A 24,462-nucleotide genomic window follows, 5' to 3' on the forward strand; every position below is an offset into this window, starting at 1 on the left:
AATAAAGACTTTGTTGCAGAGCGAACACTTATAGAAAGATGGAAAGAAAAAAGAAATATAGGGAGGGAGAAAAAAACCTCCCACAAATCCAGACCTCATCCCAGTGTTCAGAGAGATCCAAGCAGGACAATGGGGGAATTCTCAAGGCTGTGCTGGCACCTGTTTTGGACATGTTCTTGGAAGAAGAGGCCAGCATCTCAGTGGAAAATCTGCCATGGTGCTCTTGGAGCTCTGGAATCAGCTTAGTGAACAAGTGACTTGGGCCTAAGTGTGGTCCCAAGGGGCAGCAATTCAGGCCCATCATCCAACTTTACTGCAGTGGCATATGTGAGTGGGGCATTTTCATGGAAACCGTAATATGACACCTTAGTGTGCTGAGGGGAGCTCCTCACTATTTTGAGTTCCAAAACCCATTGAATAAAGCTGTCTTAGGCTGTGTTTGGCCTTTTAGCAGCAGCCTCTGGTCACACCCGATTTCCCTCTAAAACTGGACAGTTTCTCTATTCCCAGACACAAACAACAGATTAAAAAAAAATAGACCATTTTAAAGGAAGTTTTATGTTCACAGAAACTTGCCTGGAAAATGTGGAATATCCCATATATTTGCCACCTCACAATGTACACGGCATCCTGCATTGACAGCAGCCCCATCAGGGTGGTGCATGTGTTACTATCAATGAATCTGGTATGATAGAGCAGTAATAAAGGCCATTCAGGGTTTCTTCTCAGTGTTCCAGTCATCTGGGTTTCGATTAAGGTACAAAGACACGTAGTTGATATGAGAGTGTCATGCAGAGGAGGTTGACTGACCTGGAAGCCCTTTGTGTCTCCTTCCCCAACCCCCTGATAAATAATCATCGTTTTACTAGGTCCACAGTTTTACCTTTTAAAGAGGCAACTGGCACTTGCTTGTATGTTTGGGTTGTGTTTTGTTGACTTTGGTCTGCAACTCATTCTCAGCGCAGGCCGGCCTCAAACTCTAAACACTCCTGCCTCTGGCTCCCTAAGTGTTGAGAATGCAGGAATGCATCACCATGTACCTTTCAGAGGACACTCTGTCTTTGATTCCAGCCACATTTTCTGTATTTTGAATGGGCTGGAAATGCCCAACATAATTTAGCACTTCTCTGATCTTTTCCAGTCACGGACTTAAAGACCACTGTGTTGCCAAGCCCTTTCGGCCAGAGGATATTTACTTAGCTGCATAAAACGGAGAGTAGCAGCAGGTTTCATTTTCCCCCTTTCCATGTCTCATAGTCGGTAAAGAGTTTTTTCCTAACTACACTCTCCATGGATACTAAAAAAAATAGCATTTATGGGGATACCACTTTGACCACACCAAAGATTCTCCAGTCTGCAATTAAAAAGCTCAGGAGAACCATGGACCCCACAGAGGCTGTAATTTCTGTCACCGTCGAGGAAACCTCATCAGCATCTGGTTTTAGCTTTGCTTAGATGCCCCAAGGAAAGAATGCGATCTTCCATCAATCCTGGCTGGCACCAACCATTTCACAAATGTCTGGATGTTCTCTGGGCAGGACATTGAAGCTGGGGTGTCAGAGACACGTCCTCCCCAGTGGTCGTGACTTTGCACGAATCATGAATATTTTCTAAGAAGCACTTTGAAAACAGTGCTTCTCAACCTCCTGAATACTGAGACCTTTTAATATGGTTCCTCGTGTTGTGATGAGTCTCAGTCATAAAACTATTTCATGGCTACTTAATAACTATAATTTTGGTACTGTTAGGAACCATAATATAAATATCCAATATACAGGATGTCTGATATGCAACTCCCAAAGGGGTCAGGACCCACAGGTTGAGAACCACTGTTCTAAAGGGACCACACAGGGTGGTTTAGATTTAGAAAACACCCATCTCCTGTGTTTACCTTGTCACACTGCCTTTAAACGGGTTAAATAAAAACATTTTGTGCTTAATATTGAGACCAAACAGCTACAGTTTCTATTGGCTCTTGCTGTTTAATGAAGGGAAACCATAGCAACCAGGCATTTCTATTGAACTGTTCTATAGCCTGGTAGGCCTTCTGAGTAGCTAAGATTACAGTCCTGTGTCACCAAGCTGTCACCCAACTTCAGTGCTTTTGAGAGGCTGCTAGGCTAGGCGCATGCATCTAACAAAGTGAAAGCAAATACCCACAATCTCTTATCACATCTTCTTTCCCCTGATTTAATTTTGAGATTTTTTTTTTTTTTTGAGGCAGGGTCTTACTGCAGAGCCCCTGGCTTTGAATTCCTGTCTTAACCTCTTGAATATTGGGACTATAGACGTAAGCTATCACACCAAGTATTTCTCATGATAACCGTGGAGGCTAAATTGAATACTCTGGCTGGTCTCATGTTTGGGTTAAATAAATTTAAAAGGAACTATCCAAGGATAGAAATGAGAACATGTAGGTCATGGGGTGTTCCTCATTGAGACTTGGGATGTCTGGGGAAACAATACAGCACTGGTTTTGTGTACTTGCCACAAGCTGGGAGCCTCAGTTGAGGAAATGCCTCCATAAGATCCAGCTATAAGGCATTTTCTCAGCTAGTGATTAATGGTGGAAGGCCCAGGCCATTGTGGGTGGTGCCATTTCTAGGCTGTAGTTCTGGGTTCCATAAGATGTAGGCTGAGCAAAACCCTGAGGAGCAAGTCAGTAAGCAGCACCCCTCTATGGCCTCTGCATCGGCTCCTGCCTCCAGGTTCCTGTCCTGTTTGAGTTCCTGTCCTGACTTCATTCAGTGATGAACACCTATGTGGAAGTGTGAGCCGAATAAACCTTTTCCTCCCCAGCGTGTTTATTCTTTTTTTTTTTTTTTTTTTTTTTTTTTTTTTTGTCATGGTGTTTTGTCCAAGCAATAGAAATCCTAACTAAGACAAATACCATGATAACTCAGTAGTTCCCCAGACACTTCTACACTTGATGCATCTGGGCCCCACTGTCCCTGCTGTGGAGGGCTAACACCAACTAGAGCTGTTGCATCCAGGAGCTATGAAAAATGCCATCTAGAAAATACTGGGACCCCATCGGATGTGGTCCAATTCACTACCATAGATTTTGTAGAGTCTGAATCTGATTAACGAGTTACCAAAATGCACCCCAGAACATCTTTTAACTTACACTTTTTTTGGCAGAAAGTGATCAAAAGACGCAATGCATGAGTGCATTTAAGTTGACAACACGTTGTGCCTGGGGACATAGCTCACATGATCCAGACATAAGGTCCATTTCCTGGCACTTAAATCTGAAATAAAACCACTACTACCAGATCCCAAAGCATATCGACTCTAATTAACAATTAACATGTGGTCAAAAGAAAGTTACCGCTAGGAATGATCTGGAAGCATTGCTTTGTGCCTGACAGAGGACCAGGAGCTTTCCACACCCCTCAACAAACAAACAAATAAGTAAAAGTTACACATTCTCAAATTGGTGGGTCTTCTTCCTCTTCTTTCTCTTCTTCCTCTTTCTCCTTTTTCTTCTCTTCTCTTTTTCCTCCTCTTCCTGCCCCTTGCTTCTCATATTTCTGGGTAAAGCAGGCCATTCCTAAATATAATCCTGCTGCTTGTACCATATTAAAACATTTTAGTAAAAAACCCTCTTCAGGCGTTAGGTTTTCCACACAGGATCACCTGCAAATATCTTAAGGCTTACGAATTGGAAACATCTGGCCAGACATGCTCTTGTCTTTCCACTGTGTGTCACAGGCTTCTGTCCCCATGGTGATGGCTCAGAACCTGGGTGAGATGGCAGACTGCACAGAGATCCGCTCTGATGTGATCATTTGTCAGGGTGCTCATTAAAGGAACCGAGACGTGTTCAGGAGGCTTCCCTTGAAGAGAAAATGTGACGCAACTGCAGACACAATGCCTGAGATTGCTCAACAGCTGGCTTAATTAAAGCTGCCAGGACACCTCTGGTTGGTGCTCCAGGCCCAGCACTGTAGGTAGGGCTCAGGTGGGAAATGGATGGGTGGTGTACCCAGGATGATGAAAGGGTGAGGACACATGTGGCTGAGTTCACCCCTGGGAGGGCCTCCTGTGAGTCCCTGGTGCAGGCAGATTGAAAGCTAATACTGGAGCTGAACAATATGGTACTACCTTAGACATGAGCGTTCACAATAAACACTTGAACCTTCCCTCCCCATTGCCTTGTGTAGGAGGAACAGCATTTACCTAATCATTTCTTTTCTGTTGTGAGTTTGCAGGTGTAAGAGCTTCATTGGGTGCTATCTGAAGGAGAGGTGGACAGGGCTAACGACTGAAAGAAAAGGGCTCACCCAAGCCGGGCATGGTGGCTCATGCCTGTCTGTTATCTCACAGTGGGGAAAGGCTGAAACAGGCAGGTGTTCAGTTCCAGGTTAGCTTGGCCTATACAGTAGTTGTAGACCAGCCTAGACTCAATAACTAACAAGACACTGTCTTGAAAAACAGGAAATAATAAATCTCCTTATTGTGGGTCCTAGTGGGTAAGCAGACATTCCCTTCACATCCACTCAATGAGCACAAGGCTGATGGTTAGGAAACATAGAACAGTCTGTTCATGGTACACACACACACACACACACTTTCCCTCTGTATCTGTACAGAATTTTTCCTTAGCATTGCGTACATATCCCCCAGTGAATGACAGCATCACTAACAGGAGGCAGGGACCATAGTAATACCTTCCACATCTCTGGTCAGGTAATACTATAAAGTAGGGTAATGATAACAAAATTCTCCCCACAGAGAAGAAAAATCTCATGTGCTTTGAGCAGTGGCTGATGTACATTATGGGTGTTTAACCATGAAAAGTGTTAAAGGGCAGCATATTTTTGGCATCTTCCCATCTAAAAGGGTCTGCTCTATGTGTGTGTGTGTGTGTGTGTGTGTGTGTGTGTGTGTGTGTGTGTGTGTGAAGGTCAGAGGATAACCTTGGGTGTCAGTCTTTAACTTCCACTGTGTTTGAGGCAGGGTCTCTTGTTTTTTATTTGCTGCTTATGCCTGACTAGCTGGCCCAGCAGCTTCCAGAGATCCCCCTGTGTTTATCTCTTATATATCGGTAGGATTACAGATGCTTCTATTACATGTTCAGCTTTAATATGGGTTCTGCGGAGTCAAACTCAGGTCCCCATGATTGCACAGTAAACTCTTTTACTCACTGAGCCTTGCTGCTATCATGTTAGAAACAGTGTGGCGGTGGGAATCAAAATGGCCCCCATGGGCTCATAGGGTCTAGCATCATTTAAAGCCTTAGGGTGTGTGGCCTTGTTGGAGTTGATGTGGCTTTATTGGAGGAATAGTGTCACTGGGGTGGGTTCTCTCTCTCTCTCTCTCTCTCTCTCTCTCTCTCTCTCTCTCTCTCTCTCTCTCTCTCTCTCTCCTGATGCCTGCATATCCAGATATAGAACTCACAGCCTACCTCTCTATCACCATGTCTACCTTCATGTTGGCCCCTGATGGAAGGCTGTCTGTTATAAGAGTTGCTATGGTCATGGTGTCTCTTCACAGCAATACAAGCCAAACTAAGACAGACAGCTTTGATGCTTTCTGTCTGGACAGGAAAAAGAACAAGTTGAAATACTACAAGGGATTTCTTTTTCCTATTTGCTTTATTTATGTAGTTCTTGAGAAACCTCAGATTACTCAAAGGACTCTGTATCATTGGCTTGAAAATGTAGGCATTGTGCTGCCGTGGGGAAGATTTTCCTCTATGCTCTCCGGTTCTGTGTGTGAGCCCCGAGTATAAAAACTGAATGTGTTTTGTTCGTATTTTATCTGCTCATGAAGGTCTTGTAATAGAAGAAGTGGAGACCCAAGGAAGCAGATGGGGCTTCATACTTTAGCACACAATGATGACTTTAGGAGACTAACAAGATGAAGGATAAAGGAGGCTGGAGTGGGCCAGCAACTATGGGTCAGTGACTAGAGTATAGATAGGAAAAGTGATGGAAGATAAGGGTTAGTTGTTTCAGAAAGTTTGCTTTACAGACTTATGTCAGTATTGACTGCTCGTGCCCAGGAATATCCTCCTCTTCCTGGTAAAGCACCTTTTTTAATTGGAAAATTTTCCTCGTTACTTAGAAAGAGGCTAAAGGGCCCTTCAAGTGAGTGCTGTGCCTCAACTGCCTTCACTTTAAAATAACTAATATGCCACAGTTCTAGCACTGCGCACTAACCCTGGTCAATGCTAATCAGGTTGTACTTTTATGTTAGCTCGCCTCAGATTGAGAAAACTTCATCTAGATTTTACAAGCTGCAAAACTGAATTGCGCGTACAATCTCAACCACATTACAAAGGGAATGGGCAATCTGTCTGACCTTGTTTTATCCAAGACTGAACCTTGCTCCTTGGGCAGAGATTTATAACACCAACAGGAGGCTCAGCAGTAATGCTGAAAAGAAGCTAAATATTACTTAAATTGTTTTTCACCATTTTAGTTTTGGAAATGTATTTGCTGAAAATCATGGAGTTTCTAGGCCACTTATAGGCAGCTGAGGGCCATCAATAGCTTGTTTATATCATTTAGATCAAAGGTGTACTGCAAACATAATTTGAAGTAACATGGAAAATATCATTTTTCTGAAGATAGGCCTAGAATCGGAGTGTTGTAGTTTATACTTGTAATCCTAGTACTCCAGAGGCTGAGGCAGGAGGATGGTGGATACCAGGCAAACCTGGGCTGCAAAGAAAGTTCTCGGACTGGCCCGAATTACATAGCAAGTTCCAGGGCAGCCTGGGTTACATGCTACCATTCTGTATCTAAAATAAAATAAAATAAAAACAGTGTGATGGTTTAAATAAGAGTAGCTTCCCATAGGCTCATACATTTAAACGCTTAGTTTCCAGTTAGTGGAACTGTTTGGGAAGGATTAGAAGGTGTGGCCTTGTTGGACAAGGTGTGCTACTGTGGAGTGCGATTTGAGATTTCAAGAGTCTCTTTCTCTCTGCCTACAACTTGTGGATCAGATGTAAGCATTTCCAATGCCATGCTTGCCTGCTTAATACTATGGTATCCCCATGATGATATAGACTAACCCTCTGAAATTATAAGCAAGCCCCAATTAGATTATTTCTTTTATAAGTTGCCTGGTCATGATGCTTCATCTCAGCAATAGACTAGTAACTAAATCAACAGGCTTAGAACTTCTAACCCTGTAAACTTCTGTTTTTCTGAAAACAGGGCTGTTTTATGCCCATTTACTAGGCTCCCATTTACAAGTTTAACCAAAACAATAGGCACAGATTACCCAAGGTGGAAACCAATCAGCCTACCCCTGTTATGCATTGTTTATTGCAACTCAAATCATCTCTACCCAAGGCAAGCTCATAAAATCTTTAGGCTATTCTGCACTCAGTAGCAGCAAGTCCAATATTTGTTGGTTCTTGTCAAAGGTGATTTCATCTCTGAAGTTGGTACATTTTCCAGCTGATGGCATTGAAAATCACTGGCTTCCCCAAGATAGCATCACGTGCTTCATGACTTTTCACCTTGAGCCCCATCCTGCCCTTCAACAGCAACTTGAACCTCCCCAGCTTCCTCTCTCACGGTTGCTCATCCAACCTGGGTTCTGCCACGTTTGGTCCACTCATGACCCCTGGCCTGGGTAAATATTATTTATATTCACACCATTTTCTAGGAGGAGGAGTTTGCTGGAAATAACAGTGCTATTCTAAAGCAATTATCTGGAGGTAATAGAAATAAAACAAGCCAGGGGAAAAAACTAAGAAAGTTATTATGCAAATTTGAGGCTATTCACAGCAATTCAATGCCATCTGCCTTGAACAAATCATGTCAGCTGAGGAGATGTGAAACTTTTCTGCTAGCTAGGGCTGCTCTCCCTCTTTGATTTTATGTGTGCATGAGGCTGGCATTTCTCAAAGCTCCCTCACTAGAAGTCACTCTGCTCTGCACTGTGGCTGTGCCGGAGCTCCCAACATTGTCATGGTACCAACAGCCTCTGAACTCAGAAAAATGGTAAATGGTAATGTCTCTTCACAATTAAAGAAGAGACAGTATTCATACAGGAATAGTGGCAGAGGGGAGGCAATGTCTCTCTCTAGCCTTGTGCCCTTGGGATACTGGAAGGGTAGTTTTCACACTATCTGATGCAACTGTGGCTACCTGGAAATAAATATAAAGTAAATACACAAACACATTCACACACACACACACACACACACACACAGAGAGAGAGAGAGAGAGAGAGAGAGAGAGAGAGAGAGAGAGAGAGAGTGAGAGAGAGAGGAGGTAGTCCTTAAAAATACAAAACAATGACAATACAGCTAGATGGTAATCTTTTCTAAATTAAAAGCTCTATTGAGGTGTGATTTTCATGCCACAGATTCACCCTGGGTATGGGAAGGTATTTAGTTTGAAGACCTGAATATAAGTCCTTAGTGCCCACACGAAAAGTCAGCATGGGTGTTTGAGTGTATAAACCTGACATTGTGGGGAAGATACAGAGGGATGTCAATAACTCATTTGCAAGGCAACTTGATCAAAAAGGAGATACTTCAATTCAGTGAGACAGCTCGTCTCAATAGACAGCAATAGAGAAAGATGCCCATGTCCTGAGTTGTGATCCATGCATGTATGGGTGGGCAAGGGTACCTGCATACTCAAGCCCATATATACAGATCACACACGCACACACACACACACACACACACACACACACACACACACACGTACGCGTGCACACGCGCGCACACACATAAACCTCCTCAATTATACAACTAGATGATTCTCAGTTGGGTCATAGAGTTAAACAACCATCACCATGATCCAATTATAGCTCATTTTCATCATCCCCACAAGAAATGCCACACCCATTTACAGTCTCACTGAGTTCTCTCCTGCAGAAACCTCTGGCCCACCTGTGGTCTCCATAGCTGTACGTATTCCAGACATCTGTAATGGAATCATATGACATAATTCTTTAGCTGTAACATCTTTTGCTAAGCAGCAGGTGCCAGCGATTCATCTGTGGTACAGATGTGTCGCCATTGCATTTCTTGCTATGGTGACATAGTATTTATGCCAATGTCTGGATATTCCGCACTTGCTTATCTCCTCGTCAGCCAGCAGACCTGTGGGTCGTCCCATAGTTTACTTATTGTGAATGCTGCCGTGAGCACTCATAGACAGAGATTAATTTAAATTGTCATCTGAAACTGCCAGATCACTTCTGACAGCCTTAACACTTCTGTCTGACATTTTTTCCCACTATTTGACCCTATTTCTTTCTTGGTGCCTTTGTTCAGTTCGTTTCCTTATGTGTTCTTTTGCAACAGAGTCAGTCTGCGTGGTTATTCTTCCTAACACCTTACACAATCTACTCTGTCCCTGTGCAGAGTTCAGATGCACATCCTAGGAGGCATAGTGCAGAGGTCTGTCACCAGGATGCAGACACACAAAATAAGAACCTCATTCTTTGTGGGGTTTTTGATATAACAATCACAATACAGATAGGGAGGGCTAGCTATGAAGCAAAACCAGCCAGATCATCTCTGCTTTGTAGATAGCTCGGTAGCTTGGACTTACTCAGAAATGATGTTTGGTGGTAGAAGATTCAACTTTAGGTTTCTTTTAATTAATTAACTAGTTAATTACTAAAAATGATGAAGTTTTGCAGTTAGGCAAATGCTCCACCATCAAGCTGCCTCCCTGTGCTCTAGAAGATTCTATTCTATTTTAGTCTGTTCTATTCTATTTTATGTGTAATACTGCATGTGTAATACTGTGCTGTCTTCGAGATACAGGACCTCAGCTGGGCAGTGGTGGTGCACACCTTAATCCCAGCACTTGAAAGGCAGAGGCAGGTGAATTTCTGAGTTTGAGACCATCCTGGACTATAGAGCAAGTTCCAAGATGGCCAGGGCTACACAGAGAAACCCTGTCTCAAAAACCAAAAGGAAAAAAAAAAAAGAAAAAGAAAAGAAGGAAGGACATTAGGAAGGAAGGAAAGAAGGAAGGAAGGAAGGAAGGAGGAGGAAGGCAGGAGGAGATCTGGGATTTCTGGCTCAGGCTGGTCTTGAACTGCTGTTCCCCTGGTCCTCTGTTCCACCTCAGCGTCTCACGTGAGGGGTCTGCAGGCGTGCACCACAGAGCCTAGCTTTCAATCTGTTTTAGAAAGAAAAAACAATTATTCACTCACATCTTCAGTGCACATTTCTGTAAACTAGTGTCGATACCTTCTCTTTTATTTGGACCCTACACTACAGCACACGTTCCCACCCTGTGTCCCCTCCAACAACAGACAAAATGTCTGTGTACAATGGAGACCCAGTAGGTAGTCTCTGGATGCCAAACACCTTGACAGGGACACTTTAGGAAATCGCACTCTATAGCTAAAGGAAAGGTGACCAGGGCAAGCTCTGACAACCATACACAAGAAGCACAGTAAAGCATCACAATTCCTCAAAATCACTACACTCACAAACACTTAAGTGGATTTTTGGAAGAATCCCTTAAGGTTTCCTAAACCAATAAACCAATTTTATCTCCAGTCTCAGGGATAAATCTTCAAGGTCCCACGGCTATGTGGGAAAGGGAGGAGGGGGCTGGATACACAAAGCTCTGAGTACTGAGAATAAACCTGGGTGTGAGCTTCAAGCTTGAGAAGGTTCGGGATATTTTCTCCAGGTCATCCCCTATTCCCTGTAGACTTCCACTTCCTGTAGAGTCAGTGGATATGTTCCAGAAGATGATTCTTCCCCCCCCCCCAGCAACTTACCAGAGCCCAGTTCCTACCAATTAAAAGGGTGTGGTGTCCCCAAGTCTCTTAGGTCTCTAATTAGCTCCTTCAAGGGATGAGGTTGGTCATTAACAGAGTGAGTTTCTCCTTTCCAGAGTTTCTGGCTCATGCAGAATTGTACGCCGAGGGAAAGAGGAAAGTCTAATTTCTCCATCTAGTCTGGTGGCTCTCAACCTTCTAATGCTGAGACCCTTTAATCACAGTTCTTCATGTTGTGGTGACCCTCCCCCCTCAACTAGAAAATCACTTTTGTTGCCATTTCATAATTGTAAGCTCACTACTGTGTGAATCATAATATAAATAGCTGTGTTCTCTTATGGTCTTAGGAGACCCCTGTGAAAGGGTTCAACCCCTAGGGGTTGTGACCCAAAGGTTGAGAACCACTGATCTAGCCCCTCCCTCTCACCAACCCTTTGTGGCCAGAAAGATCATGGCTGGGAAGGCATGCGGTGCGAGCAGGAGGTCTGTTGGGCACACGGCATCTATAACCAAGATACAGAAAACCATCAGGACGTGAAGCTATGCCCTCGAACTTCAAAGACCTCCCACCAGGGACCCAGCTCTTCAAGTAAAGCCCCATTGCCTAAAGGTTCTACAACCTTCCCAAACCATCACCACTGGTAGGGTTCAAACACAAGAACCTATGGCGGACATTTTACAGGTAAGCCAAAATGGTTTGCCATAAAGCGAGTGAGTCCTCATAGCCCATGTGAGAACCCAATGCTAAAGTGTGATATTTGAAGATGAGGACTTTGGGAACCCTCGGGGTAGGATTAGTACTGTTTTGAAGAGGAGATACTGGAAAGCTTTAGTTCCTCTCCCTGTTCTTGTCAGATGGGGACACAATATGTAGCTATTGGCAAACCAGGTGGGGATGAATATGGCCACCTGCAAACCAGGGCCCTCAGCAAACACTGTGGTGACATACGGAGCTTGAGTCCCCACGTTACCAGAGCCGTGAGAATGGAATGCCTGCTATCTCAGTATATAGCATTCTGTCTGAGGAACCCTGAGCTAAGAAGGGGAGCAGGGATCTGGTCAGTTTTCCAAGGCTAGTGAGCTATTAGCTGAGGGAATAACGGAGTCTCATGTGGCTGTTACTTGATGCTTAGGAGAGACTGGTATGAACTCAGGAAGCATGCCGAGGGAAGCTGGGGACTAGCGAAGGTATAAAAGGGTTGTAACACCAAGCTCCTCAAACGTGCTAAAGCTCAGGTGGCCAAAGCTCAGGCATGAACAATCAATACGTCAGCTCTGCTTGCTTCCTCTTCGCCCTCTGCGTTCTCCGGGGGGAATTTACTGCAGTTTTTCCTCGGTCTCATTGATTTTGTGATCTAGTTCCTTTAGGAATGTCCATGACTTACCAAAGTCCTTGTTAAATAAACTCCAGTCCGGACAAAAAAAAATATTGATGGGGTAATTGCTTCCTAACCTGTCCTTGATCAGATACAGGTGTGTGGACTGCTTTACTCTTACCCATGGGTTTTGTTACTCACTAGGTAGGTTTGCTTTGGGAAGACGCAGACTGCCAGGCCAAGAGAATTATGGGAAAGTTTTACTGCTGACCTAGGGAGTTTTACTGATCTCTCATTCTTGCTTCAGAAGAGAAGCTGAGAGCATTCGTCCTGTAAAGCACATTCACAGCTTGCAGGCTATAGTCAAGGAAGAGCTGGAAGTCTGAACACTGTGACGTATCTTTTCTCTTGTTCCCTTAGACCAAGGTCTCGTTGAATATTGCCATCTGACCAACTGTCCCCAAAGTAAGAGTAAGTGTCAATGACAGCCAGGCTGTGGGACAGCATCATGTATCCGGCAGATACTTTTAGGGCAGGCCATGAAAAATCCCCACTTGAAAACAATTTACGTTTATTGTACGTGTCCTGGGTGAGGGTCGGGGTGGGCAGGGCAGTCGTGCTGTGCCTTGTGGACACCAGAGGAAAGTTTGAGATACTGGTTCTCTCCTAGGGATTGTCAGGCTTGGTGACAGACACTTTAATTCCCTGAGTCATCTTGCTGGCCCCGTGTGTTGTGTCTTTTTGGGTCATTATGGACCTTACTTCAGGAAACAAAAGTTGTTTGCTGGCGGAAGAGCTGAAGCAGGCGCTTTTGGCTCGGCGCGGTGCAATCCGTGGAGGAACGCACTGACCAAGCCACCATCATTCTTGGACACCTACAGAAAGGCTTTGGCTGCGTGGTCACCAACCGATTCGACCAGCTATTTGACGACGAATGGGACCCTTTCGAGGTACTGAAGGCAGCAGAGAACAAGGAAAAAGAAGCCGGTGGGGGTGGAGTTGGGGGCCCCCCCGGGGCCAAGAGCGCAGCTCAGGACGCGGCCCAGACCAACTCCAAGGTGTAGAGTCCCAGAAAGACCGCAAGAACCCGCTGCCCCCCAGCGTTGACAAAAAGGAGGAAACAGCTCCGGTGGCACTTAAGAAAGAAGGAATAAGGCGCAATAAAAGAAGACCCGATCAGCAACTTCAGGGTGATGGGAAATAATTGATAAGAGACCAGAAAGGCGACCAATTTGTGAAAGAGGATTTGAAAAGCCACTTGAAGATAAAGATGAAGGAGGTGAATTTTCAGTTGATAGACCGATTATCCAACGGCCTATCCGAGGCCGAGGTGGTCTTGGAAGGGGTCGAGGAGGCCGTGGACGTGGAATGGGGCGAGGTGATGGATTTGATTCTCGGGACAAGCGAGAATTTGATAGGCATAGTGGAAGTGATCAATCTGGCCTGAAGCATGAGGACAGACGCGGAGGTGGCGGATCTCACAACTGGGGAACTGTCAAAGAGGAATGAACTGATTCGGGTCAATCAAATGTGACTGAAGAAATACGTGAAGGTGAAGAGCACCCAGCGGCAGACACTGGAGATAAGGAGAAGGAAGTTGAAGAGGTTAAGGAAGAGGGTCCAAAAGAGACGACTTTGGATGAGTGGAAAGCTATTCAAAATAAAGACGGAGCAGAAGTAGAATTTAATATCCGAAAACCAAATGAAGGTGCTGGTGGACAGTGGAAAAAGGGATTTGTTCTGCATAAATCAAAAAGTGAAGAGGCTCACGCTGAAGATTCAGTTACGGACCATCATTTCCGGAAGCCAGCAAATGATATAACGTCTCAACTGGAGATCAATTATGGAGACCTAGGCCGCCCAGGACGTGGTGGCAGAGGAGGACGTGGTGGACGTGGGCGTGGTGGTCGTCCAAACCGTGGCAGCAGGACTGATAAGTCAAGGGCTTCTGCTCCTGATGTAGATGACCCAGAGGTATCCCCAGCTCTGGCCTAACTGGATGCCACAATACAACACTGGTTCCTTTGTGGACCCTCCTGTTCAAAGCTTTTGTGTGCTTAAGGATCCCAAACAACTAAGAATTAAAAAAAAAAAAAAAAAAAAAAAAAGACTGTCATTCATACCATTCACACCTAAAGACTGACTTTTATCTGTTTTGAAAATGAACTTCTCTAGCTACACAGAGGTTACAAATATATTAGGCAGTTTTGTATTTAGAAATGTATTGGTAGCAGAGATGTCTTCTTAATTTTCAGAGATTATGCATTCTTCATGAATACTTTTGTAATGCTGCTTGCAAATATGCATTTCCAAACTTGAAATATAGGTGTGAACAATGTGTATCAAAAAAAAATTGTTTGCTGGAAAATGCGCTCTGTCTCCCAGTAGACTGTGGGAGGCTCAGCCTTTCCTTCCCCTTCAGTCCCCAGAGTCTTATGGGACACATGCCTGTGCTAGCTCAGGTCAGGGGTCCAGCCTTTCTGAAAATAGACCAGAGATTGTTTATTTTCCCTAAAGAAAAATCTCTCTCTCTCTCTCTCTCTCTCTCTCTCTCTATCTATCTATCTATTTATATATATATCTCCCTCTCCTTCCCTTCTACCCTCCCTCCCTCTCTCTCTCCCCCCCTTTCCCCTTTCCTCTTTCTCTCCTTCCTTCCTTTCCCCCTCTCTCTCCTGTACTCTCCCATCTCCCATCTTTCCTCCTCCACCCCCCCAGTGTGTGTATATGCCTGAGTGTGCTTGTGTGTGTGTGTGTGTGTGTGTGAGTGTGTGTGTATGTGTGTGTATGTGTGTGAGTGTGTATGTGTGTGTGTGAGTGTGTGTGTGTGTATGTGCCTGAGTGTGCTTGTGTGTGTGTGTGTGTGTGAGTGTGTGTGTATGTGTGTGTATGTGTGTGAGTGTGTATGTGTGTGTGTGAGTGTGTGTGTGTGTATGTGCCTGAGTGTGCTTGTGTGTGTGTGTGTGTGTGAGTGTGTGTGTGTGTGTGTATGTGTATGTGTGTGTGTATGTGTGTGTGTGTGTGTGTGTGTGTGTGTGTGTGTGTATGTTCATTCATTCCAAATATCCTTTTTAGGACGAGCACTTATTTGGCTTGTTTTCCCAGGAGAGGTGGCTAAAGAAATCAGACTCATCTTATTTTGTTAATTTGGGACAGCGTCTCATTATATAGCCCAGGTTGGCCTCAAACGTGTTCTTAGCATAGGCTAGCCTTGATCTTGAAACACTCCTAACTCATCATCTATTGTGCTGGCATTACTGGCGATGCCACCCACTAGCCGTGGAAGTCGGTTCACCTCACAGCAAGAGTGATTTAGATAAACTACCAGGCATAGCCTTACCCGCCCCCCTGCCTGAGGGGGCATTTTCTATATTGCCTGCAGGTGGGAAAATGAACGATTCTGAGTTTCTGTCGGCTTCTGGCATACAGCTCTGCAATTTCTTTCTGGATATGGTTTCTATTTTTAGAGCAGCAGAAAGATTTGATTTCAAAGACAGATAGGAGAATGCATGTGGGGGAAGCAATGTGTTGGGAATTCTTAATATGAGGTCCCTGGGTGCTTACCCGAGGCAGGGGTCTGTGCATATCTATTTGGGAGGGAGCATTCACAGTCAACATCAACCTCACAGGATAGCTTGTGATTAAAAAACAAACCCTAAAGAAACCCAGGAAGGAGTCATTGCTTTGAATGAAGACTTTGTTTGAACATGAAATGACCTAATGCATCCCAGCTGTGCTGGTCTAGGGTAGCTCTGGGAGACCATTAGCCGTCCTTGAATCGGGTTCTTCCACTGGGCTCATTCTTTCAAGAACAGGGAATTTGACTTGAAACTCCTCCTTAATAGTGACAAAGGGTCGGATAAATATATTAGGCTCTCTCTTGGGTGCTTCCTCGGAAATAGATGAGCTGTTTTACTCATGTGCAGATGCCAGAAGTCACCAGCTTTTGGCCCCAGAACAGTAAGAGAGAGTTGATAGCCAGAGGTCATCAGCCTCTGGGCTGCCTGTCTGTGTCCCTCCTCAGGACCTAACTGCCAGGGCAGGACCCTGGCAAGCAGAAACTCTGAGCCTGGCCCGGGTGAGCCTAAACAGCCAGTGTCTGGAGCTGACTTGTAGGCAGGGTTCTAGGCTGTGCCTATTATCCATAGCCTGGTTCCCTCCATTTATAATTAGTTTCCTTAGATTGTCAACATCACATGACCGGGTGGCTGGCCTCCTCCTCTTTGCTGAGAGTGGGTTCGTGCCAGAACTGTGTATATTTTACTTCTTCCTTACACTGCCCTTTAAAAAGGAGGTTTATTTTATTTCCAATTGTATGTGTGAGGCTGCCCCAGAAGCCAGAAGAGGACACGGGATCTGCTGGTGCTGTAGTTACAGGTGATTGTGATTGTTCAGTGTGGATCCTAGAACCAAACCCGGGTTTTCTGCAGGAATAGTATGCATCTTCTAGCCACTGAGTCACATCTTCATTACCCCTGCTTTTGTTGTGTAGCAACACTGTGGATATAGATTCTTCAGCCAATAGCAAACACCTACTTCATGGGTAGGGTAATGCTGGATACTTCGATTTAACTAAAAAAAAGTTTGAGAGGCAGTGAGAACAAGGGGAGAGGACTTAGGGATTCATGTTTTTACCTAATTCACCTGTAGGTTAAATGCCCTAGAAAATATCAGAGTTATAATTAATCTTTAAAAAATTCTATATGATAATAATAATAATTAAAAAAAAATAATTATTATTATTGAGACATGTTCTCACCATGTAGCCCTGGTTGCCCTGGTACTTTTCCTGTAGGATATATGGGAGAGTAAAAGAGAGAAAGAAAGAGAGAGAGGTGAATGATCAATATGAATGACTATAACAACAGAAACCTCAGTTTTCCGTGTTTGGGAGGAAAATTCCATTCTGAGTCACCCAGCCAGCAGCTTTGGGCTTGCTCCCACCTCATAAGCTGGGGCAGTCCAGGCTCTTCCTCCTCTCCTGGCTGCTTGGAGCTGCTGGAGGCCACAGGGCCTTCATATTCACGCGGACCCTCTCTTTTAAACTCCTTGTCCCCTCTTACATTGTCACCCATCTTCTGAGTCCCGTCATCTGTTTTCCAATTCATTGTCTTTGTGGCCCCAAAGATCTCTAATGCAGAGCAAAACTTCCCCCCTTTCTATATCAAGCTGTAGGAAGCCAGTTCCCAAACCCACTGTCCTCTGGCTCAGCCACTAGGGGTACGGACTAGAGGCAATGGAACACACACATCGGCTGCACCCGCACACGATCCACTTGTTTGCACAGCCAGCCCACTCTGCTTGTTTTGGATAACGGAGTCTAGGGAGACTTGAATCTCCATCCTGAAGCCGTAGAGCCTCAGTTTCCAGATTGGTCTGCGTATCTGGAGTGCTTGCTACAAGACGCAGTGTAATACGCAGGTAGTCATCATAGTTGAACTCAGGCCGGGGCGGAATTAGAGTTCTCCAACTGCATGATTTCAGGGCTGCCTAGTGACAATCATGATTGTCATGTACACAATGCACAGAAATGTGACTTTCATACAGGAACACATCTCCTGAAACCCACACTGGAGGCCAGTGGTGAGGGTGTGGGACATGGGAGGAATCACAGGTAAACTCGGGGAGGGGGGAGTCCAAGAAAATTGCTGTTGGGTTTCTAGAATCTATACTCTTTATCCTATGTAAAAGGAGCCAGCAACCTAGCAGCTTAGAGGTATCAGAAGTGGGGTGAGGAAGAAGAGAAAAGGGCTTGTAGTCAGGACATGGCCTCTCCACCAACTACCTCAACACAGGACATGAAGCATTTCTCGCCTTGAGAGATTCTCCTGCTCTCTAATATTTCTGACAGGTGTCCTGCGGGTCCTTCTGGAGTGGCAATCTGTCCCTTTCTTCTGTTATGCAAATGTACTCGCCCTATTTTCGTCGTCAGAGAGAGGATCAGAGAAGCAAACTTCTTTCACAGCTGTATTAAAAAGATGGGAGCATCTCAGAGGGACAGCTACGCGTGAAGCCTGCTTTCCTCAGCCTTCTTCCTGCTGCATTTTTTTTCCTTAGAGGCTCCAGCTGCCTCCCTTGCTGAGGCGGCCATTGCGTTCTTTTGTGTTTCTGAGTTCTCTGCCTTTTGATAGCTGGCCTTTGCCCAGATCAAAAGCACTTGAAAAAGCTGGACTGCCCCATGAAGCTGGGAGGTGTGAGGGCAAGTATTCCACAGTGTTTCATTTCTCACACAGTCTGTGTTGTTTCTTTCAAAGAAGAGACCAGGGGCTAGACTTGTAGCTCAGTGGTGGAGCCTGGCTTAGCCCCACAGTAGCTCTAACACCAAAACCAACCAAACAATACCAAATTTCAGCTGTACACAATTATACTATTTTTCTCAGAGCTATCGAACAATAAAGTGGATTTTAAAAGAGAGAGAGAGAGAGATTTGTAGAAAAGCCAGGAGGTTGGAAAGGGAGAGAGGTGTGTGTTGATCACCAGAGTTAGTTTTGTCTCTGTACAAACCTGCCAATATTCTCCTCACATTCAAACCACACTCCTCTGCTGCTGCTGCTCCTGGTGATGCTAACCCACTCTGAGAGGAGAGGGAAGCCAGGCTTTACTGCAGATGACTAATATAGACGCACAAGGAGCAGAGATGGAATGGCAAATGGCTTGGAAAAATGTGGCCCAAGGGGAGAGGAAGCTGTTAGGGCAAGACGCTACAGCTCACTACTGTCTGCCGAGAGCATCCTGACTATCCTGAATTCACGCTGCCAGTTCTCAGGGTTAGGGGGAATCCTGGTCCCCATGCCCATCCTTCATTCCTCTGCCTCTTTTCCATTCTGCTAGGAAACACTCAAGCTGAGGAAGCTCTGGCTGTTATAAAGGGCTTGCCAATGAAGGACACTGTCATCAGTTAGCTGCCACCCTTTCAGACAGGTCTCCAGGTCTCAAGAAGATGGGTGGCTGGGGGGAGTAGAGAGGTTCTTATTAATGGCAGCCTCTGACCACCTGGCATCATGTCTGACTATAACAAATGGCATGTCCCTTTCTGGCTCTCTGGAGGACATACCTCTTCCCTGATTCTAAACCCCCAATACCCTGGTGTTCCTAGTGGAGTTTCTGACTGAGCACCAACATTAACACATCTACACTCATGTCATTACCGGTGTGTAGGAAAAACCCAGAACCCTACTTCTGATCTGCTGGCTTACATTATGCACTACTCTTATCAGTGTGTATTAGTGGTACAAAACAATGAGTTTCACTGTACAAACACACACACACACACACACACACACACACATACACACACACACTATTTGGTGATTCTTGGTGTTTCATTTGGTGTCTTGGAACATGAGCATATTACCGTTGTTGAGAACCAGAAAACCCACCCAGATAACTGGCCTTCCACTGTGATGGGAGACTTTTCAAAGAGGAAAGACTAGAAAGACAGATGAGCACTTTGAGAACATTCTCTAGAGACCTGGGGAGGAGCCCTGATATAGACTCCCAGAGTAGGAGGTGAGCTTGAGGAAGGATATATGTATGTATGTATGTATGTATGTATGTATATATGATGTATGTATAAATGTGTACATATGTATATGTATATGTGTATGTGTATATATATGTATGAACTTATGAATATAGTATATATACTAATAATATTCAAGAACATGGTATCTTCTGGGACTGTACACAACACTTTATACACAGCTTCCATAGTATGGGTTGTTTCAGTTGTAAATATCCTGAAACCTTATATATAAACGGACAAGGTGTGTCATTGAGGTGAGAAGTGAAAGGTGACTCTAGAACCCAAGGACAAAATGAGTGCCTGGAGGTAGATACAGATGACTATCGCCCGAGAGTTTAGGTGGCTCACAGAGCTGACACTGCAATTTCCCTAAGTCTCATGATTGACAGTTGAACACACACCGCCCAACCATGGAAAGACTATAACCTAGCTGTTGGGGAGATGGTGTTTATGAGCCATGCACCTTTGATAAAACTCCCCAGCCTTCATTGTCTCGTCTTCCCAGTGAGAACGTGCTGATGGTAGATGTGATGTGCCCTCTTACCAATAAACATGCTGGCCCAGTTGCTCAAAGCCTCAAGGTGTTGATAAATAACTCTATTCCTTCAATGATGATTTGTTGGTTGGACAGATTGAGCCAACTGTGGCCCTCTACAGTTAGATATGAACACGGACGTATGCAATCCTTACTCTGTACCCTTCTATGTCACCTGGGAAGATGGAAGAGAGGGGAGGGACCTGGGGATCACCTGATGCTCTTGACCTTCCCAGGAGTCAGGCCAGGGGGCTGCCTCCTTATCTAGCTAGGCATATGATCCTATGTAGTGCCTATTGTTGGACTCCATTTGGACGAGACTTTAGGATGTTTGCAGCTGAAACAAGCCACACTTTGGAAGCTATGTATAAAGTGCTATATGCAGTCCCCAGCTAATACCATGGTCTTGAAAAATGCTAGCCATTATTATTATATATAGAATACACTATGCATAGAGATCTAGCCTACAGAGAGATTCCTCCCAGGTAACTGTAACCAAGCAACAGGAAATAGTTTCTCTCTCTTTTTTCACTCCTAACCCCACTTAATTTATGGGAAAAGAAACTAATAAAACCAGCTGATTTTTCCCCCTGAAATGGTTGACTAACTCTCATCAGCAGAATCTTCAGGCAAAACCCAGCTCAGGGTACTTCTGACCTTCCTCTCTTGCTTGAGCCTGGTGTCTGTACACTAAGTGACATGGTATGGCAGTCTGGGGACAAAGGCACGCCACATGCCACATCCCCTTTTGTTCATTTGCTTTCTTTCTTTCTTTCTTTTTTTTTTAAAGAAACATCAAAACACACAGGAAAAAAGAAGAGATAAAGATGGGTTTAAATGCTTGTAATTCCATGTCTTTGCATTTACTTCGTTTTATTGAAATAAAAATGACAGGAAAATATTTTGAAAATTTTCTCTAAGGGCCATATTTAACTAGTCTTTAAAAATCATTTTATTTTACTATATGTACTTGTGTTTTGCATGTATGCCTGAGTAGCATGTGTATGCCTGGAGCCAAGGAAGCCAGAAGGAGAAGCCATCTGATGCCCTAGAACAGGATTAGAGACCTGTGAGCTACCCTATGGGAGCTGGGAGTTGAACCCGGATCCTCTAGAGGAGCAGCCAGACTCCTAACCACTGAGCTATTTATCTAGCTCCTTCAACCTGGTTCTCGTTCATATTTTTATAGCCACTTTAATTCGTGACTTCGCGGCAAGAGTACATTATTTCATCAGTGTTTTAAAAACTTACTATAGCTATGAGAAGTCTCCAGATTTGCAAAATGATACATATGGAAGAAAATATAAAGAAATCTGATTCCAAAGAATAGTTAATTAATTAAACTGATGTGTATGGCTGTGTTTGCTTGATGTATGTCTGTGTACCATGTGTGTGCTTGACATCTAAGGAGACCAGAAGGCACCTGCTCCCTTGGAGCTAGGCTTAGAGACCATAGTGTGTGCTGGGAATTAAACTCTGGTCCTTTAGGAGAGTAGTCGGTACTCTTAGCTGTGGAGTCACCTCTTTAGGCCTGAGAAATAAGATTTTAGTGCTTTCGGTTTGGATGACAGAAGAATGATCGGGAAGTACGCCTGAGGCTCTTTGGTCTTACTCTGAGCTGCTGGACTGTCAGTCATTCCCCATTAAGCTGTGAGTAATGCAAGCCGGTGGCCAGTGGGGAGACTTGGAGGAAGGCCAAGTGTCTGCAGCCTGGTCTCTCTGCTTTGCTTATTCCACCTAAGAAGGCTACCTTTAAGGGCCGATTGTGTCTGCAAGTCTCTTCTCAACACTTTTTTAGTGTACATTGATTCATTCCTTCTCCATAGCTAGTATGCTGTGAGCACCACTGTTATTCAGATTTTTCGATGTACAAACTACAGCTCAGAGAGTTTTTATGTCTGGCTCGGGTCACAAAGCAGGTAAGTAGTCAGCTAGCCATAGGCAATGGGTAGCAAGACCTTCAAATAGGCTCCTAACTGTGTCTCTTTGGCTTAACACTCAGCAAGCTTTGAAAATCACATGCAACATGTATAACGGCTGTTACAGATCACAGTCTACCTGGATGGCATCACAAAGTTGAGGGAAAAAACCCAAATAAATGTAGTTTTTTCTTTTTAATGAGATGGCCTGAAGATGATCCTTCTTTACATCCTTTTCCCCACACTCCTTTTCTTCTTTTCTTCCTCTGCCCTCTTCATTTTCTTAACTACTTCCTACTCCTTTGCTGCCTTCTCCTCTTCTTTCTTTTTTGTGACTGTGTCTCGTGTTGCTGAGGCTGGTCTCAAACTTGCTATGTAGCCAAGGATGGCCTTGAGCTCCTGTTTCTCCTGTTTTAGCCTCTCAGCATACTCTTCTTTTAATAAATGTAGATAATGAGTTGAAAAAGGTTAAACAAATTATACCCTACTATTTCTTCATCTGCAAAAGCCATTGGAAGCCCCCCTTTCCCTGCAAGCCTAGGGTATAATGGTATTCCTCCCAACTAAAACCTTTTGTCCATTGCCAGCATTCAAGAGGCTGAGGCTGGAGGATCTCTGTGAGTTAGATGCCAGCCTGGTCTTTATAGAAAGTTTTGAACAAACTAGAGCTACAAAGTGAGATGGTGTTTTAAAAACAACAACAAAACAAAACATTCCACACCACAGGGGATTTCTTTAAGATTCAAAACATTCTAAAGAGGGGCTCATTAAGACACAAGAATTAAACAACTCAGAAGGCTCAGAAACTCCCTGAAGCTTACCAGATAGATTCATCCATCCCCAAGGTTATATAACCAGCAAGGACTTGTGAGGAGAGGAGACTTGTACAGTTGCCTGTAAATGGTGCAGAGAGTGTCAGATTTCATGAGATGTCACCCATGGTACAATAGGCTGCCAGTGACATGAGATGTCACCCATGGTACAATAGGCTGTCAGTGATGCTGCTGCATTTGAGTCATCATGTTCTTACTTTTGTCTGTTTTCAGTTCCCCATGTGAGGTGAATAAACATTTGTTCACATCTCCCAAGAATAGTGTTACACAACAGATGGTCCCTTAGATTATACTTCATTTGCCTAAATTTTTTTTGCCAAGATCTTTTTATGGTTATATCAGCCCTATGAGACCCAAAGCCCCATGGCTGGTACTTTCTGATACCTTTTTATGGGTTTAACATGATGTTTTATTGTATAAAGGAACATACAAATAATTGGTCATTTCTATATGTGCTTTGGTTTGGATGTTTCAAACCGAAGATGTGCAGGTAAAGTTTCCTACTGCTGATGACATTCAGTTTTAAAGAATGAAGGATTAAATGGGGATTATATGGGGGAGGATTTCTTTGCAAAGGGCCTATCTCACATGAGGGCTGGTGCGGTATATTTGGGGATCTGTTACCTGTCACTGTGTCTCCAGAAGGGAGTGTAGGTAGCATGCTAATGAAACTGAAGAGGTACCCAGGGGCCACACTGCAAAGCTTTATGCACCACATAGAAGAGCTGAACTTGAAGGGGAGTCAAGGAAGAACAGGGGTTTGTATTGGAAGCACATGGGCTCTGTTTCCGGTCCTTAGACTCTGCTACAGGGACAATGTTGGGATCAGTGTCCTGAAGCACCACTGGTGGTGGCCATAGGGTAGTTAGAAGGCTTCTTCAGAGTCCCAACCTGCATTCACAACACTGAGATTGCAAGCTTCCAGGTGGTTTCGTAGATAAAGAACCCAGAGAGAATAATTTTTCCCAATTCAGTAAAAAATATTTAATGAATGTCAGCGTAAGGTAAGGACAATAGTTCCAGTTTCTGAATGGTGCTAAATAGACCACAAATTTATACTAAGTATTCATGCAAAGCAGACTTCTCAGCATTGACAATTATAAAATCAAGACAGTAATTGATTCTGTAAAAAACTGAAGATGCTTTGAAGTATCAGTGATTCAGTCAAGATTTAATGCTTTATGTAAAAATAAACAAGCACACCCACCTCATTAATATGCAAAATTGCACATGAGCTAGAGCACGTGCACACACTGAAATTCATTCAATTACAGGAACTGAAGTAGCCAGTCACTTAACAGAGACAAGACACATTCAATTATGACCTGTTAGAAAGTCCAGATGCACCAACATGACAAAAAGGTGTGATGGCTTCAGGTTAGACTGGGGTAGAGAAAGGTGTGCGAGAAAAAGCTGGGGACTCAGTTGGGTCACCTGGAGACACATGGGACTGACCAGTGTGAAAGAGCCTTGAACTGTGAAATGTGAAGAGAAGTTCTTAGGGGAAAGTAGAAATGACTCTTTCAGGGGCACTCTTCCAGAAACACTCTGCGCTCTTGTGGAATGGCAGAGAGTGGCGGTAAGAAAGGAGAGGAAGATATGAGGA

The 24,462-nt window shown here is 44.3% G+C and overlaps 1 pseudogene across 1 annotated transcript; it reads left to right on the forward strand.

The window, feature by feature from the left end:
• Positions 1-11,392: 11,392 nt before the first annotated feature.
• On the forward strand, positions 11,393-14,039 carry LOC308427106 (SERPINE1 mRNA-binding protein 1-like; annotated as a pseudogene). The gene is made up of 3 exons: positions 11,393-11,410; positions 11,584-11,706; positions 12,884-14,039. The product of its transcript is annotated as an SERPINE1 mRNA-binding protein 1-like (transcript).
• The last annotated feature ends 10,423 nt before the right edge of the window (positions 14,040-24,462 follow it).

Source organism: Micromys minutus (assembly GCF_963924665.1).
Source record: "Micromys minutus genome assembly, chromosome: 11".
Lineage (NCBI taxonomy): Eukaryota > Metazoa > Chordata > Mammalia > Rodentia > Muridae > Micromys > Micromys minutus.